Genomic DNA, 13,051 nt, shown 5'->3' with positions numbered 1-13,051 from the left:
TACCTGTGTATAATGGCACTTATGTTAATATGAGTATTGTGGGGTTTTTTAATGATCAGTATTGTAGTATTCAGTCACTATGTGCTGGTAATATGTGGTCTGGTCATGACGTGGCAGTATCTATCCCCTGTATGTGGTATTATTCGGTCACTATGTGGTGGTATTATGTGGATGGTCATGATGTAACAGTATTTGTCCCTTGTATGTGGTATTATTCTGTCACTATGTAGTTCGGCCATGATGTAACGGTATTTGTCTCTTGTATGTGGTATTATTCAGTCACTATGTGGTGGTAATATGTGGTCTGGTCATGGCGTGGCAGCATCTATCCCCTGTATGTGGTATTATTCGGTCACTATGTGGTGGTATTATGTGGATGGTCATGATGTAACGGTATTTGTCACTTGTATGTGGTATTATTCTGTCACTATGTAGTTCGGCCATGATGTAATGGTATTTGTCTCTTGTATGTGGTATTATTCTGTCACTATGTGGTGGTAATATGTGATCTGGTCATGGTGTGGTGGTATTTGTCCCTTGTATGTGATATTATTGGTCATTTTAAAAAATGTATGTGACACATTCCCTTAAAGAAAAATAAATAAAAATATATCTGAAAAGAGAACTGGATATTTTAAGACTTGTTTAATAGATTAGAGTAGAGTAGGACCCTAACTTGTCGCAGTGGCGGCTTAAAAAATCTTTTGGCGAAAGCAAAAGCTGCTGGCTATGTATGTGATCTGGTGTTCGATGGGAGCTGATAATGTGTGATTGGTGAGGACGTGGTGCAGAATGGAGTTTTTCCAACAGTGGGCGGTGGGACTGTGAAAGGTTCGAGGGGTGGAGGCGCAGCTGGGGTGGAGCGTGGGTGGAGTCTCAAAGGGACCCGAAGGTTTTGCCAGTATGGGGCCCTGAAATTCCTGGTGGCAACCCTGCTGGAATACAACAGGATCAAGAGGCATGATTGTATTACAACATCATCAGGAGCTGCTGTATCGCCAGAGAGTCCTGATCTATCAGTAGACGTTATTTTACAGTCGTCATCTATGCGGTGAGAACCTGCTGTGAACGTCCCTGCTGTCTGTGGGAATCATTATTACAGCAGAGAAGATTATATAATGCTCCACCATCAACTACCAAGAAAGAAAACATCAGGTGGAAAGTGACCGGCCGCCTAGTGACGAGAAAGGGAACAGCAACCGCTAGCTCAGCAAAGGGGGATTAGCTCAAATGGTAGAGAGCTCGCTTAGCGTGCGAGAGGTAGAGTGATCGATGCCCGCATCCTCCACTTATTTTTCTTTAAACTGAGTGAATATGTTATATATTTTTTCTGTTTAGTTCAGAAAAACTCACTTAGTCTATGACACAGTACGAGGCGACAATCACTGGAGAACTACGAGGTCTTACTGTGCAGAGGTCTACAACAACCGAGTGGTGACTGCACCGAGGTTGTACATCCATTGCTAATCACCAATTAATAGGAGCGAGCACTGCACTTCATATTACTTTAAATCTCTAAAAGTCTGGGAAAAATTCCAGGATTTGTTGGATATTGACCTCAGCTCTTCTTGTGATGTTTTTCTAGACATTTTTCCTATTATTTCGCTGCTTTCAATAAGGACGAAAAAAACTCAAGATAAATATCACAGATTCCAGAGCTTTTTTTGCCTTTGTCTGGTTTTGTAATTTAGTTTTAATCCTTTAACCATAAACATTTATATAAGAAGCAAAACAAGAGCATCACAACATGAAAGTCATGATGGAATTATACAAGCACCAAAGACGCCCCCCCGCCGACCACAGGTTGTATCCAGTATTGCAGCTCAGCTACATTAACTTCAAACTACTTAAAAGATTTGTGACTGATCAGAACAATTTTACAAATGATGGATATTGATCCGATCTCGTCATTTACACATGGATAATTTGTCAGGATAGAACCAATTTTCATTTTCCCCAGAGAGAAGCAAAATAAAGAAAAAACGTTCCCTTGTTACATTAATGATTTTCTTTTCATTTTTGTCTAGGCGGCTGACTAATTGGTCTCTCTCTTACTAAAAACTCCCCTCTCCAATCTGCACCAAATGCAGCAGCAAAGGTCATATTTCTATCCAGCCGCTACACCTATGCCTCCACTCTGTGCCAGACATTGCACTGGTTGTCCATTAACTGCAGAGTACAATATAAACTTATCTCTCTCGGCCACGACACTCTCCACAGTTCTGCACCAACTACATCTCCTCCTCATCTCTGCCATATCTCTCCTCGTTCTCTTCTCTCCACTAATGACCTAAGATTGAAATCCTCTACAAGATTTCTCTTGTGCTGCACCAGTTCTCCAGAACACTCCACCCCAGGCAGTCATACAGTATTAATTCCAAGCCTCCTGAGTTTTAAGCGTGCTCTAAAACATATTTCTTTAGACTCAGCATCATCAAAATGCACTGGGGCTGAAGGCAGGAGCTCTTCACATTCCTTTTACAGGACATTTTCCTGTTTGTTTATTGGTTTTAAAATGTTTTCTAATAAAAAAGTGTTTTTTAGTTCTAATATTTTGGTCGCTTCTGTTTTTTTTCCGGATTGAAACTATATATCTGGTAAATTATTGCTAAATTACTGTTAATGCGTATGCAGTAAGTGCAAGGGCTGCCAAAAATTAGGACGCGCTCCAATACCCCTTTGAAGAGATGTAGTGGAGGGCCTCAGTAAAAAATGTTTTCCATTATTAAGGAGTGGGTATCCTAGACTGGTAATGCCCATACACTAAGTGCGTGCGCTGAAAAACATTGACCCCTGGGGGGTATACATATATATTATACAGAATGTTAGAGGTAGGCCTCTAATAATAGTTCCGACAGGCTTCATAAACACTCTTAAAAAAATTAATGGGGGTGCTGCATGATGGTCACCCAGTTGAGATGGTGGTGGAGGAGAAGGAGAAGGAGGAGGATGACATCAAAAGTCTAAATGCTGAAGCATCTACCCATGTCTGGGTGTGAAGGGGTGCATGGGAATACACCAGAAAAAAAATGTATTCCAGTTTATGTTCCGCTGATGTCATCCGGTGGTGATGAGACGTCGGCTCCAATCCAGAATTTATTCATTCTGATAAGAGTCAGACAATCAGCATTTTCAGTTGACAGGCGGAAATAGCACAATACAGCAATGCCAGTCACATCAACCAAATCTGGCTGTATGCTGCTAACTAGCAAATGGAGCAGTATGAATGGAATATTATATTACTGCTTACCAAAAGTATCAGGATCCAGAGCAAAAAGAATATTATCAGCCTGATATCTAGGGCTATGGATAGGAGATCCAGCAGCAAAAAGAACGTGCAGCGGCCTCTATTCTGTACTATACGAGGTCTCCACAAACTCTGCCTAACTACTGCTATCAGCGGGATTAAAATCCATCAGAATTAGTCCTTACAGGGACTGTTAGTGTAGATGAAATAAATAATAGTGGTGTGGGATCCCAGCCTAAATGCAGGTAAAAATCTCTCCCTGACGCAGTAGCAGCTCTCCCTACACTGTCTGATCCGGAGTGACTGTGACGAGCATGGCGGCGCCAGGTCTGATATACACCTGATGACGCTGTGCGGCCAGCCAATCACTGTAATGCCACAACCAACATGGCTACCACATTACAGTCAGTGGCAGACAATCCCTGCATGTTCATTGGCTCTGTAATGAGCGCCAAACATGCAGGGAGGTGACCCGAGCTCCCGCCGAGCAACCCAGAAATACTCAGTGAGCGCCGAGCATCTCGAGAAGTGAGATGTTCAGGCGAGTAATGAGTAGTGACGAGCACGCTCGCTCATCACTATGGGTCACTCATCGGAGGTCTCTTCTGTTCTGGCACCTGGGGGATCTACAAATGATACAAGTCACATGGAGACCTTTCAAGCAAAATCTGCCCTCCAATATGGCGCTCCTTCCTATCTGTGCCGGGCCGTGTCCTCGGACAGTAGCGTCTGATCACATGTGGGGTATTACTGCATTCAGGAGTGATTGCAAACCAAATGATGGGGTCTATATTTTCCTATTACACTTAATGAAAATGAAAAATTTGGGGATAGGAGAGATTTATGTGGAAAAATCTTTGGTGAATCTCCAGTGGGTTCATGTTCCTCACCACATCCATAGATGAATTTTTCAGGGGTCAAGTTTCAAAATGAAGTCACTTGTGGGGGTTTTCTGCTGTTTTGGCCCTTAGGGGCTCTGCAAATGCAAAATGACGTCCACAATTTATTACAGTCAAAATTGTGCTTCAAAAGTCTAATAGCGCTCCTTCCCGTCCTGCCGTCTGGCCAAACAGTAGCTTCTGACCAAATGTGGGGTCCTGCTGTTCTCAGGAGATTGCTCAATACATTGCGGGGTCCACTGTTTCCTGTTATCTCTGTGAAAATGAAAAATTTGATGCTAAAGTAAAATTTTAGTGAAAAAAAAATAAAATGTCATTTTTTCCTTTTGTTTTCCTATGAAGCAGCTGAGGGGTTCATACAATTCCTGAATGTGCTCTGAAAACTTTAAGGGTTGTAGCTTTGTAAACGGGGTCTTGTCTGGGCACGATATGACATATGGACCCCTCAAAATTACTTCAAGACTCAAGTTGTCACAAAAAAAACAGGTTTTGTAAATTTTGTACATTTCATTGAAATAATAAAAACTTTTAAGCCTTCTAACATCATAAGAAGATAAAAAGCGGATTAGAAAATGATGTGGAAGTAAAGTTGACATTTGGTGACAGAAGAGACTCAAGGTTTTCTCTCGAGCTCTATTTTTCGGAGGAGGATTTATTATACACAGCTCAAAAAACTAAAGGGAACAGTGAAATAACCCATCCTAGATCTGATGAATGAAATCTTCTCATTGAATACTTTGTTCTGTAGAAGCTGAATGTGCTGACAACAAAATCACACAAAAGTCATCAATGGAAATCAAATTTATTAACCAATGGAGGCCGGGATCTGGAGTCAACCCCAAAATGAAAGTGGAAAAACACACTACAGGCCGATCCAACTGTGATGTAATGTCCTTAAAACGAGTCAGAATGAGCCTGAGTATTGTGTGTGGCCTCCACGTGCCTGTATGACCTCCCTACAACGCCTGGGCATGCTCCTGATGAGGCTGAGTATTGTGTGTGGCCTCCACGTGCCTGTATGACCTCCCTACAACGCCTGGGCATGCTCCTGATGAGGCTGAGCATTGTGTATGGCCTCCACGTGCCTGTATGACCTCCCTACAACGCCTGGGCATGCTCCTGATGAGGCTTAGTATTGTGTGTGGCCTCCACGTGCCTGTATGACCTCCCTACAACGCCTGGGCATGCTCCTGATGAGGCTGAGTATTGTGTGTGGCCTCCACGTGCCTGTATGACCTCCCTACAACGCCTGGGCATGCTCCTGATGAGGCTGAGTATTGTGTGTGGCCTCCACGTGCCTGTATGACCTCCCTACAACGCCTGGGCATGCTCCTGATGAGGCTGAGTATTGTGTGTGGCCTCCACGTGCCTGTATGACCTCCCTACAACTCCTGGGCATGCTCCTGATGAGGCTGAGTATTGTGTGTGGCCTCCACGTGCCTGTACGACCTCCCTACAATGCCTGGGCATGCTCCTGATGAGGCTGAGTATTGTGTGTGGCCTCCACGTGCCTGTATGACCTCCCTACAACGCCTGGGCATGCTCCTGATGAGGCTGAGTATTGTGTGTGGCCTCCACGTGCCTGTATGACCTCCCTACAACACCTGGGCATGCTCCTGATGAGGCTGAGTATTGTGTGTGGCCTCCACGTGCCTGTATGACCTCCATACAATGCCTGGGCATGCTCCTGATGAGGCTGAGTATTGTGTGTGGCCTCCACGTGCCTGTACGACCTCCCTACAACGCCTGGGCATGCTCCTGATGAGGCTGAGTATTGTGTGTGGCCTTCACGTGCCTGTATGACCTCCCTACAAGGCCTGGACATGCTCCTGATGAGGCTGAGTATTGTGTGTGGCCTCCATGTGCCTGTATGACCTCCCTACAATGCCTGGGCATGCTCCTGATGAGACTGAGTATTGTGTGTGGCCTCCACGTGCCTGTATGACCTCCCTACAATGCCTGGGCATGCTCCTAATGAGGCTGAGTATTGTGTGTGGCCTCCACGTGCCTTTATGACCTCCCTACAGCACCTGGGCATGCTCCTGATGTGGCTGAGTATTGTGTGTGGCCTTCACGTGCCTGTATGACCTCCCTACAAGGCCTGAACATGCTCCTGATGAGGCTGAGTATTGTGTGTGGCCTCCACGTGCCTGTATGACCTCCCTACAACACCTGGGCATGTTCCTGATGAGGCTGAGTATTGTGTGTGGCCTCCACGTGCCTGTACGACCTCCCTACAATGCCTGGGCATGCTTCTGATGAGGTTGTGTGTGGCCTCCACGTGCCTGTATGACCTCCCTACGACGCCTGGGCATGCTCCTGATCAGGTTGTGTATTGTGTGTGGCCTCCACATGCCTGTATGACCTCCGTGCAACGCCTGGGCATGCTCCTGATGAGGTTGCGGATGGTCTCCTGTGGGATCTCCTCCCAGACCTGGACTAAAGCATCCGTCAACTCCTGGACAGTCTGTGGTGCAACGTGATGTTGGTGGATGGAGCGAAACATGATGTCCCAGATGTGCTCAATCGGATTCAGGTCTGGGGAACGGGCGGGCCAGTCCATAGCTTCAATGCCTTCATCTTGCAGGAACTGCTGACACACTCCAGTCACATGAGGTCTGGCATTGTCCTGCATTAGGAGGAACCCAGGGCCGACCACACCAGCATATTGTCTCACAAGGGGTCTGAGGATCTCATCTCGGTACCTAATGGCAGCCAGGCTACCTCTGGCGAGCACATGGGGGTCTGTGCGGCCTCCAAAGAAATGCCACCCCACACCATTACTGACCCACTGCCAAATCGGTCATGCTGAAGGATGTTGCAGGTAGCAGATCGCTCTCCACGGCGTCTCCAGACTCTGTCTCGTCTGTCACATGTGCTCAGTGTGAACCTGCTTTCATCTGTGAAGAGCACAGGGCACCTGTGGAGACTTTTCCTATCCTGGTGTTCTGTGGCAAATGCCAAGCGTCCTGCACGGTGTTGGGCTGTGAGTACAACCCCCATCTGTGGATGTCGGGCCCTCATGCCACCCTCATGGAGTCGGTTTCTAAACGTTTGTGCAGACACATGCACATTCGTGGCCTGCTAGAGGTCATTTTGCAGGGCTCTGGCAGTGCTCCGCCAGATCCTCCTTGCACAAAGACAGAGGTAGCGGTCCTGTTGCTGGGTTGTTGCCCTCCTATGGCCCCCTCCATGTCTCCTGGTGTACTGGCCTGTCTCCTGGTATCGACTCCAGCCTCTGGACACTACGCTGACAGACACAGCAAACCTTCTTGCCACAACTCGCATTGATGTGCCATCCTGGATGAGCTGCACTACCTGAGCAACTTCTGTGGGTTGTAGAGTCCGTCTCATGCTACCACGAGTGTGAAAGCACAACCAACATTCAAAAGTGACCAAAACATCAGCCAGAAAGCATTGGTACTGAGATGTGGTCTGTGGTCCCCACCTGCAGAACCACTGCTTTATTGAGGGTGTCTGGATAATTACCAATAATTTCCAACTATTGTCTATTCCATTTGCACAACAGCATGTGAAATTGATTGTCAATCAGTGTTGCTTCCTAAGTGGACAGTTTGATTTCACAGAAGTTTCATTTATTTGGAGTAATATTCTGTTGTTTAAGTGTTCCCTTTATTTTTTTGAGCAGTGTAGGTAATGCTAAAAAAAAAATATTTTGCGTTAGCCGGGAATCGAACCCGGGTCAACTGCTTGGAAGGCAGCTATGCTCACCACTATACCACCAACGCTTGGAGTGGAGGATAGTGTTTTTTTCTGGCTTCCATCGCTCTGCCTGGGGGAAGTACATGAAAGCTCACAGGATATTTCCCATACAGCTCACATACAGCTCAGGTACTTTTTTTTATGGAGATTCTACAATCTTTCTTTCTCCCCTATCACCTCTGGACTTGCTGCATAGCTCCTTTCCATCATTCTAACGCCAATGTCTCACTGTTGCGTCTCTGTCATATGGTCTAGCAGTTAGGATTCCTGGTTTTTATCCGGGCGGCCTGGTTTCGACTCCTGGTATGGGAAGATGCTATTCATTCTTTTGGTTGTTACCTTATTATTGTCACAGTCAGAATTTTATTGACCAGTAATTAATGTACATGTATAATATATTATAGAAATGTCCAGTATTATGTGACCCATACACCTGGAGACGCAGTGAGGTGATGGCGGCAGGAGAGCTGCAGTACACAAGCCTTCGATAGCTCAGCTGGTAGAGCGGAGGACTGTAGTGGGGCACAGACATCCTTAGGTCACTGGTTCGATTCCGGTTCAAAGGACATTTTATTACTTATTGTTAGTAGGGTATAATTATCTCCAGAATTAAGCAGCCACATTACTGATGGGATCACATTAGCCACAATATTAATTTTCCTTAACGATCCCTCCTCGCTGTCCGCTCTTCTGAAGTAGGGCTTCTATTAGGGTCATTACGGTTCTTCGCTTACAGCGGATTATCCGGACAGAAGTTTCCTCCCTCTCTTCCTCCTCATTTTTGACTTTTTCAGAAGATGATGTTTTTAGCTCTTTGGCCTCGATTCATGATTGTGTTTTTCGGCTGTACCTCAGTCATTACTTACTTTGAGCCTTTTTTAAGTCTATTTCCTCTGTGTTCACCTGTTTTTTCTTCTGGTCCCCATTGTGGGCGAGGTTTGGAGTTTCTACGTCAGGGGTGGGGAATCTTTTCTATTCCAGGGTCCATGTGGATATTTACACCATCCTTCGGGGGGGGGGGGGGGTATAAATTACCCGCTATCTAAGTACGTCCTGACGTCCTCAGCATTTGGCAGTGAAGATTGCGTACACGTGCTCACCGAGCGAGGAGACATTAACCGTCACAATACAGCTGCCGGCCCCAAGTACTGGGGTCCCCGGATATCTACCCGGGGGCAGATAAAAGGCCATCGAGGGCTGTCAATGTCCCGCGGGCCTGAGGTTCCCCACCCCTGTTCCAGATGTTTTCGACTCATCCAATTGTCACTTTTTAAAAAGTCAACACATTTTTGTTAGAAGATGTTCTCCAGTCTCCCCATGGAGTGAATTTATGGACGTCTATAGTTTTTCTGCAAGTTTGGAGACATTTTAGCCGAACATGTCACTTTTTGCTCTAAAAAGACTCCTAAAAGAGAGAAGAGAAAAATGATAAATGATTTTGCAACACAATGTAAGAACCGCCTGCGACACTGAAGAAACTGGCGCATAAGATACCAATGAATGGCGCAAGCCGAAAAAGAAAAGTGACTTTCTGTGAATGATTTACCAGGAGACAAGTGAAGCCGTGTCGCTTGGTCGCTTGGTGGAGACAAAGGACTAGAACTCTGTTAAGGTCTCCACGTGCAGGTTTGTATCCTGCTGACTACATGAGAAGTTCTTCTGATGGACACTAATTACAGATCTGTGCCTTATAGGGGCTGTTTTGCTGGGTTCACGTTACTTGTATTCCAAAAATGCGAATTACATAGAATCCGTGAATTTTGTAAAATTATTAATTGACAACATAAAGCAATTTGGGTAGCTGTCCAAGCAAAAGACACCAACGTCCCTGGGTGGGCTTGAACCACCAACCTTTCAGTTAACTGCCGAACACGCTAACCGATTGCGCCACAGAGACGTCTCTGCTCAGCAGCTCTGCCTGAACAGCAAATAACCAACATTTCGGCTCAGTGCACATTGCTCATTAGCGGCTGATGGTGACTATTGAGCTCCTGGGTCGGAGGACGACACCACAGAATCCTGGGAATTTCCTCTACATTCAGACATTCTCATTCTTATTCCAGTGACTTATGATCGCTCAGACGATGTCCTGGGAGGTCTCTACGTTTAGGTATCGGTGTCTCCTCTCTTGGGTTTTATAACACTGGATGATGTTGGGTTTTCATATGGACGGTCTTGGGTTCGATTCCTGGAAAGGGAAATTAAGTTTCAATTGTTTCCTGAGAAAATCTATAGTTGTATTATGTGAATAAATATTGTTATTAACTAGAAAACAATATAACGGTATTGAATACATTTCATCACTGTCGTATTGTCTGCGAGCTTATAAAACTCCATCACAACTTTTATGTGATATTCTTTTATGGGCTTGATGTGTTTTTTGTTCCTTGTATTTTATTTTATATATGAAGGTCTATGGGAAAACAGTTTGAAGACAATCTCCTACAGCGCGTCTCGGACCCCGGGGGCCATTACAATATGTTTTTCTTTGAAATGCTGCAGCGTTTTAGAGTTAAACATACCTGGCTGAGATCATACAGCCGGTGGCCACGAACGTGGCATTATGTATCAGCTGTCAGGTTCACTTTAAATGGGACAGGTTTCATCCCAAACACATAAAATCTCATTGAGCCATCAGATAAACTGAGAAATGTTCAGACCCCAGTGTCAGACTGAAGAACATTGGGCCCACCAGAGGATTTGATTCTGAGGGTCCACCTTTCTCCCCCACTCAAGTGCCCCATAGCAGCTGCAAGATTTGCACTATGAACTCTCCTGAAGGAGAAGCCAGAGCCCACCGGAGGATTCTCCGATTCTCTGGTGGGCCAGTCCAACCCTGCCAGACCCTATATATCACTTTTGAATCATGGCTACCATCCAACAACAATTAAAAATCAGATTGCAAAAGCCACCAGAATATCAAGGAATCATCTCCTACATTACAAAACTAAAGAAAGCCACTGGATCCCTCTAGTAGTCACCTATCGTCCAAATCTGGATGGTAGGTGACTACAATTGCAAATCGCCAAATGATTAAAGGAAAAAGATTACTAGTGGCTAAAGATTTCTGTAGCCCTGATCATAGCATTATGGACATGAAATTGCTGGTATTGAAAGAAAAATACACATCTCAGAGACAGAAGAGTCTGGGAGCACAAACTTATGATGACCGGTGACACATACAGAGCAGGAAAGCAGATATTGGATGGATTTATGTCTTTTTACATGAATTAAGAAATGTGCACCTCTGACCTTGTGGGGTCATCACAAACCTGGACCAGAGCTCAATCAATATTTACTGCCACATCTGCTTCTCCCCTTCTCAGATTGATCGTTCTGCTTCACGACACTTGTCTTATTACTGCATTATTCTGTGTTATGTTGAGTATAAATCTGTGACCCTTCAAATTTTGTATTATACTGATCCTGATGAAGAGACCGGAGGAGTCCCCAGAGCTGATGTTTATCACCATCTTTTCAGTTCAACATTAGAAGGTATCAGCCACTGAGGACTCTCAATTCATAATATTTTTTTATCTACTGGTGAACTCAGTACAAAGATATCTCTGTCCTGTGACAGAATTTCTCCCACAATTTTGTAGGGTTGAAAGTAATTAGTAGTGCGGTGCTCGGCTCTATCGGCTCCTGGGTGATTAGTAATGGCCGTACAATCTCGGTGCCGTCACCTCTCGGAGCCGTTACTCTTCTGTTGTAGATTTCTGTATAGTAGGACCTCATAGTTCTCCAGTGATGGTCGCCTCATACTGTAATACAGTTTAAACAGGGGGATTACTTGATCAGGACTAAAAAATTAAAAGAATAACTCAATTATAACTGTTCCTCCATTTGGAGAAAAGGTGGAGGATGCAGGTATCGATCCCATTTCCTCTCATGTGCTTAGGATCATGCTTTTCACTGCAACTTTTACCTCTCGTGTCACCCTATGGCAGGTTATACTTTCTGTTTTGATGTGTTCTTTAGGTGTGATGGCCACGACTGGTCGTCGTATCGAAGGCCTTAAACTGTCTACAGGAGTTAGGTAAGTATCACGCTCTTGGTCTCGCACCGCTCCTCCTCTTTGTTTCCTTAGATGCCACAACCAATAGCGGCCATAACACCAAAACAGTTAGAGGGGGTGGCTCCCACTGTCAACCCATCAACACCCCCATTGAATGTTATTGCAGGTCGCCAATAGATGGTGTCGGCCTCCTAACTATCCAAATATGACACCAATCACTAATGTGAATCATGAACATGGATCAGCCATTGTGGGACCGGCATTTTCATACACAGACAACACCGGGCATCCAAGAACTGGACAGCAGGGCAAGAAAAGAACTAAGACCCCCCAGAAAGTCTCCAGACCCGTCTCCTGATGGCGGACGTTACATCAGTACATTACAGTAATCACCGATGAGGGAGGTTTCTACAGTCAGAGATCGTCCGGATCCATGGAAGCTCCGGATTCTCCTTATGAGGATTTAGTTGGTAATAAGTCTTTATGTAATGTACCCAAGATAGATCCTCTCCATAAAGAAGAAAATGATCCTGTTACTGGCCCTAAAGGCCCGTGCCTTGTAAATTTCTAACTCTTTAGATGATTTACAGGATATCCACCTATAGGTGGCACTAGCGAGGTGGGTTACTTCTATAATCGTATAGAAAATGATTTTTACAACTGATCCATCAGTCATATAGAAATGACAGGAGTAGTCCGTCCACCTACGACAGCCTCGTATACAACGGCCTCCCATTTTAGATTAAATTAGGATTTCTTTTTTTTTTTTTTTTTAAATATATATCTTACACGTAGTCAGCAGGCTTTGAACCTGCGCAGGGAAACCCCAATGGATTTCTAGTCCATCGCCTTAACCACTCGGCCACGACTACAGCTGTTTACACCAGATGTGGAGTCACCAGCTCACTATCTACACACACAGCGTTCTCTATTCTGAGGAGAAGACATTAGTGTCACCACCCAACTCCACAATGTGCTCCGAGGAGGAGACATCGATCCTACACGTGAGGTCCTGCCGGCAGCCATGTGATACTTTCCTCTGGTGACATCTGGGACTAGTGTCCTCCTGGGGATCGGCCATTGTTTCTTTATGTTTGTTGCTTTCTTTTGTGATATTATGGGTGTAATGGACACACGATCTCCGTGCAGTCACCACTCGGGGCC

At 45.2% G+C, this 13,051-nt stretch overlaps 4 non-coding genes across 4 annotated transcripts; 1 reads left to right on the top strand and 3 right to left on the bottom strand.

Moving 5' to 3' along the window:
* Positions 1-7,823: 7,823 nt before the first annotated feature.
* Positions 7,824-7,895, bottom strand: TRNAG-UCC (transfer RNA glycine (anticodon UCC)). Its single transcript has one exon. It is a non-coding gene; the product is annotated as a tRNA-Gly (tRNA).
* Positions 7,896-8,350: 455 nt separating this feature from the next.
* Positions 8,351-8,435, top strand: TRNAY-GUA (transfer RNA tyrosine (anticodon GUA)). The gene is given in 2 exon segments: positions 8,351-8,387; positions 8,400-8,435. It is a non-coding gene; the product is annotated as a tRNA-Tyr (tRNA).
* Positions 8,436-9,692: 1,257 nt separating this feature from the next.
* On the bottom strand, positions 9,693-9,766 carry TRNAN-GUU (transfer RNA asparagine (anticodon GUU)). The gene has a single exon. It is a non-coding gene; the product is annotated as a tRNA-Asn (tRNA).
* A 2,911-nt stretch (positions 9,767-12,677) lies between these two features.
* TRNAS-AGA (transfer RNA serine (anticodon AGA)) lies at positions 12,678-12,759 on the bottom strand. Its single transcript has one exon. It is a non-coding gene; the product is annotated as a tRNA-Ser (tRNA).
* Positions 12,760-13,051: the final 292 nt, after the last annotated feature.

Source organism: Phyllobates terribilis, unplaced genomic scaffold (genome assembly GCF_046119375.1).
Source record: "Phyllobates terribilis strain yellow unplaced genomic scaffold, ASM4611937v1 Scaffold_3__8_contigs__length_932513732, whole genome shotgun sequence".
In the NCBI taxonomy this organism is placed as follows: Eukaryota; Metazoa; Chordata; class Amphibia; order Anura; family Dendrobatidae; genus Phyllobates; species Phyllobates terribilis.
This window is presented reverse-complemented; position numbering and strand designations above follow the sequence as displayed.